The 6000-nt window shown below is 37.6% G+C and overlaps 1 pseudogene; it reads left to right on the plus strand.

Annotated features, from left to right (window-relative positions):
- LOC119050730 (14-3-3 protein zeta/delta-like) overlaps positions 1-5795 on the plus strand; it is a 31113-nt pseudogene extending 25318 nt beyond the window's left edge.
- Positions 5796-6000: the final 205 nt, after the last annotated feature.

The following is a 6000-nucleotide window of genomic DNA, read 5'->3' on the forward strand; positions in this document are numbered from 1 at the left end:
GACTTTTATGGTTTCACAATTTATGTGTAAGTCTTTTATCCAACTTGATTTTATTTTTGTGTATGGTTAAGTTGGTGATCAAGTGTCATTTCTTTGCATTTAGCTGTTCAGATTTCACAATAACTTTTGCTGAAGAAGCTATTTTGACTTCCTTTATGCTTCTGCCCCCTTTGTCAAATAGTAATTGACCATAGAGCCTTGGCTTTATTTCTGGGCTCTCTAATATGTTTCATTGATCTGTGTGTCTGTTCTAATGCCAGTACCTGGCTGTTTTGATTACAGTGGCTTTGTAATGCAGTTTGATATCAAGTATTGTGATTCCTCCTTTTTTGTTCTTCTTTCTCAAAATCGCTGTAACTATTCAGGGTCATTTATGGTTCTACATAAATTATTGAAGTGTTTGTTCTATATCTGTGAAATATGTCTTTGGTACTTTAATAGGTATTGCATTTAATGTATACATTTCTTTGGGTAGTATGGATATTTTAATGATGTTAATTCTTCCAATCACTGAACATGGTATCCTTCCATTTGTTTGTGTCTTTGTTAACTTCTTTCTTCAGTGTTGTGTAGTTTTCTGAGTACAGGTTTTTTACTTCTTTGGTTAGGTTCATTCCTAGGTACTTTATTTTTCTTGTTGCTATATCAAATGGGATTTTTTTCTGATTGCTGTTTCTGACATTTCATTTTTGTTGTACAAAGATGGCTTTGATTTTCAAATGTTGACTTTGTATCCCACTGTTTTGACAAATTTGCTTGTTAGGTCGAGTAGTATTTTGGTGGAGTCTATAATATTTCCTATATACACTATCATTTCATTGCAAACAGATGTTTGTGTGAGGCATTATGTTTATTGATTTGTGAATATTGTACCGTCCTTGCATCCCTGGGATGAATTTCACTTGATCGTGGTGTATGATCTTCATAATGTATTGGTGGATGTGGTTTGCCAATATTTTGTTGAGGATTTTAGTGTCCTTGTTCATCAGTGATATTGGCCTGATTTTCTTTCTTCATTGTGCCTTTACCTGGTTTTGGGATTAGGATGATACTGGCTTCATAAAAAGTGTTTGGGAGTCTTCCATCTTCATGGATTTTTTGGAATAGTCTGTGAAGGATAGAGGTTAGGACTTCCTTAAATGCTTTGTAAAATTCTTCTATCAAACCTTCTGGTACAAGGCTTTTGTGTGCTGGAAGTTTTTTGATTACTGCTTCAATTTTTCCAGGTGTTATTGGTGTGTTCAGGCTTTCTGCTTCTTATTTGTTCAGTTTTGGAAGATTATATTTTTCTAGAAATTTGTCCACTTCACCTAGGTTTTCAAATTTCTCGGCATGCTGTTCTTTTTAAAAAGATTTTATTTATTGAGTTTTAGAGCGGAAGGGAAGGAGAGAGGGAGAGAAATATCAATGTATGGTTGCTTCTCATGTGTCCCCTGCTGGGAACTGGCCTGCAACCCAGGCATGTGCCCTGACTGGGAATTGAACCACGATTCTCTGGTTTACAGGCCCACGTTCAATCCACTGAGCTACACCAGCCAGGGCTTGGCATGCTGTTCTTCATAGTACTTTGTTACACTGCTTTGTATTTTTGTTGTGTCAGTTGTAATATCTCCTCTTTCATTTCTGATTGTGTTTATTTGAACACAATCTTGATGAGCCTGCTTAAAAGCTTGCCAATTTTGTTTATCCTTCCAAGGAACCAGCTTGTGGATTTATTTATCCTTAGAATTGTGATTTTAGTGTCTATGTTGTTTAATTCTGCTCTGATCTTGGTTCCTTCCTTGTACTTGTTTTGTGCTGTCTTTGTTGTTGTTCCTCCAGTTCCAGTAGATGAAGGGTTAGATTGTTTATATGAAATGTAAACAATTTTAAAGTACACTGTATCAGTATGAACTTCCCTTTCAGGGCTGCCTTCACTGTGTCCCATAAGTTTTGGATTATTGTGAGTTCATTTTCATTTGTTTTCAGAAACTTTTTGATTTCTTTCTTGATCTTATTCTTCACCCACTTATTGTTTAAGCATGCTATTCAATCTCCATGAGTTTCCATGTGTTTTAGTTATTTCCTTGAAGTTGGTTTCTAGTTTCAGTCCCTTGTGGTCAGAGAAATGCTTGATGTGATTTTAATTTTCTTTAATTTGTTGAGGCTTGTTTTTTTCTTATAATGTGGTCTATCTTTGAAAATATCCCATGCACATTTGAAAAGAATGTGTATTTTAGGATGAAAGGTTCTATATGTCAGTTAAGTCCATTTGATCTAGGACATTGTTCAATGCTGCAATATATTTGTTAATATTTTGTTTAGAAGATGTATCCATTTTTTATAGTGGGGTGCTGAAATCCCCTACTAAAATTTTGTTGCTGTCAATATCTTTCTTGGAGTCCTCCATGATTTTCTTAATGTGTTGGGTGCTCCTATATTGGGTGCATCTATATTTACAATGTTTATGTCTTCTTGATGGATTCTTTTCTTGAATATTATAAAATAACCTTCTGGGTGTCTTTTTATGGTCCTTCTTTTGAAGGCTATTTTGTCTGATATGATTATTGCTAACCCAGCTTTTTCCCCCTGTCCATTTGCTGGGAATATTTGTTTAGAGTCCTTTATTTTCAGTCTGTGTAGTTTTTTGTTTTTGTTCTATGATGTGTTTCTTGTAGCAGCATAAGTGTGGGTCATGATTTCTTATCCATTCAGCTATTTTATTTTTTGAATGGAGCATTTATTCAATTTATGTTTAAGGTTATTATGATAGGTACCTATTCATTGCCATTTCACTTTCTTCATACCTGTGTTCCTTTCTCTGCTGATCTTTGTGTCTGCAGCGGGCTGAGAGGGGTTTCATTTTGCTTTTCTCCATTCCTATGGTTTCACAACAACTGGGGCCAGTTATGGGCTGCACTGTGCACAGTTGCCCAGCCTCCAGTGGAGTTCCTCAGTTTTCTTCCAGGCCTCTAGTGCCCTTCTGCTCCAGGCCTACACCTTCAGTCCACCAGTTGTGGTTTTTTTTTTTTGGAGGTGCACCAGTAAGGAGCAACTCAAACACCATCTTCTTGTTCTTTGCTGTCCTAGGTGCTAGGCACTCTCAAAGTCTCTTCAGGGTAGTTCAGCTCCTCCACTGAATTGAGTCTTTCTGGGGACTGCTAACTTCCTTAGTCCTACTGTTCTCCTCTGTGAAGGGGTGGGAGGGGGGCTAAGGAAATTATTGATAGGTACTTATTCATTGCCATTTTACTTCCTTCATACTTGCTTTCCTCTTTCTGTCACTCTTGTTCTTTATTTTCTTAAGGCTGTCCCTTTAGCATATCATTTAGTGTTGGTTTTGTGGCAGAGTATTATTTTACTCTTTTTTTTTTAATGGGAAACCCCTTATTTCACCTTCCATTTAAATTGAGAGCCTTGCTGGATAGAGTAGTCTTGGTTGCAGGTCTTTGTTTTTTATTACTTGAAATATTTTTTACCATGCTTTTTTGGCTTCTTGCATTTCCACTGAGAAGTCAGCTGCCGGCCTTATTAGGCTCCTTGGTACGTTAGTTCCTATTTTTCTTTTGCTGCATTCAAGAATCTCTTATTGTTTTTGAATTTTGCCATTCATTATGATGTGTCTTGAAGTGGGCCTGTTTGGGTTCCTCTTGATTGGAACTCTGTGTTCAATGGATTTTATTTTTGTGACTTTTTGTCTCCACAAATTAGGAAAGTTTTCCATCATTACTTTTTCAAGTAGGTTCTATCCCTTGCTCTTCTTCTTCACCTTTTTGTACCCTTATTTTATGGATATTATTATGTTTCATGTTGCCCTGCAGTTCCCTTAACACCTCTTCATTCTTTCTGAGTCTTTTTTCACTTTCTTGCTGTTTCTTGAGGTTTTTTTTTCGACTTTGTCCTCCAGCTAGCTGATTCAATCCTCTGCTTCATCTGGCCTGCTTCTACTGTGTTCTTCGGTTCACAAATTGTATTCTTCATTTCTTCTTGGCCCTTGTTGATAGTTTCTATTTTCTTTTTCATGTTGATATAGTTTTCAGTGAGTTTATCATAGTTTCCCTGCAGTGTTTGGTAATTCTCAGTGAGGTCATTGAGCTTCCTTATAAGGATTGCTCTGAGCTCAATATCTGATAGTTGACTTGTCTCTATTTAGTATTCTTTCTGTGGCTTCCATTTTTCATTTCATTTGGGGTTTGTTTCTTTGTCTTCTTATTGTTTGTAGGACTGTTCTGTTAGCCTCTGCTTCTTAAATTGATCTTTTCTGACTCCCTGCATTTGTGGTGTTAACTTCTATGGTAGGATACCTATGAGATTCAGTGGTGCAGTCTCCTTGGTCTCCTGAGCTTGCTGCTCTTAAGCTGTTGTTTATGTTGGCTCTCTAGATGTCTTTGGGTTTTGATTGTTGTTGGGTATTTTTTGGTGAGCCCTTCCTTCCTGCTGGTTGGCTGAGTGTCACTCCATTCACCACATCTTGTATGCTGTTGTATAGATGTGGACAGGCTGTGTCAAACTGGTTCTTCTGTGTGTCCAAGGTTTTCGGGCTTCTCTTTTGCTATTGTTTTGTTGGGGTTTTTTTTCTGGGTAATTTCCCCACCATTAGTTGTAATTCCAGATTGAGCCTCGGTGGAGATTATTGTGACTTCCACTGCCTCCTTAACTGTCTTCCATTATTATCTTTTGGTGGTTCCTTTGTTGGTGGGTTCTCTCTTCCAGCAGGTATAGTGATGTTCACAGCTTCCACCTACTCTTTTATGTGATCAGTTGAAATGGGAAGGAAAAATGGATTATGACAGCAGGAGTGTATTCTATGAGATTTAAAGTACTGAGACATAGGGAAGAGATAGGAGATCCTTTGGATAAGTATACTGTTAACCATGATATTTTACCCAACTAGCCACTTTTTATGAAAAGTTGGTAAGACATTCTCAGATTCACTGCCACTGCTGCTGCCATCCCTTATTTTCTATGAGCCCCAGTCCTTCTGCTGCCATCCACTAGGGAGATAAGAACACCCAGAGATGATAAAAAAAATGAGCTGATACAGAAGGTCAAGCTGGCCAAGCAGGCTGAGCAATATGATGACATGGCAGCTTGCATAAAGTCCATAACTGAGGAGCCAAATGAGTAAAGGAGTGTTCTCTCAGTTACTTATAAAAATGTCGTAGGAGCCCATATGTCATCTTGGAGGGTCATACTGAGCGTTGAGCAAAAGACAGAAGGTGCTGAGAAAAAACAGCAGATCACTTGAGAATACAGAAAGAAGACTGAGACTGAGCTAAGAGATATTTGCAATGATGTCTTGTCTCTCTTGAAAAAGTTCTTGTGATGCTTCACAAGAAGAGAGCAAAGTCTTCTATTTGAAAATCAAAGGAGACTACTACTGTTACTTGGCTGAGGTTGCTGCTGACAATGAGAAGAAAAGGACTGTGTATTAGTCACAACAAGCATACCAAGAAGCTTTTGAAATCAGCAAAAAGGAAATGCAGCTAACACATCCTATTAAATTGGGTCTGGCCCTTAACTTCTGTGTGTTCTATTATGAGATTCTGATATTCCCAGAGAAAGCCTGCTCTCTTGCAAAGACAAGTTTTGATGAAGCTGTTGCTGAACTTGATACATTAAGTGAGGAGTCATAGAAAGACAGTATACTAATAATGCAATTACTGAGAGACAACTTGACATGATGGACATTGGATATACGTGGAGAAAAAGCCAAAGCAGAAGAGGGAGGAGAAAATGAACTGGCCTTCAAACTTTTGTCTGCCTCATTTAAAAATTTACACAGTAGGCCATTTGTCATCCACGCTGTCCTGTAAATAGTTTTTGTTCATGATTTATGACAAATTTATGTTAACTCTATTTGAATTTCTGTATAGTTTTCATATGGTTTTTTAAAATATATATTTTATTTACTTATTTTCAGAGAGAGGGGAAGGGAAGGAGAGAGGGAGAGAAACACCAATGTGTGCTTGCCTATCATGTGTCCCCCGCTGGGATCTGGCCTGCAACCTAGGCATGTGC

Source organism: Artibeus jamaicensis, unplaced genomic scaffold, assembly GCF_021234435.1.
Source record: "Artibeus jamaicensis isolate MK-2021 breed Jamaican fruit bat unplaced genomic scaffold, CSHL_Jam_final contig_196, whole genome shotgun sequence".
NCBI lineage: Eukaryota > Metazoa > Chordata > Mammalia > Chiroptera > Phyllostomidae > Artibeus > Artibeus jamaicensis.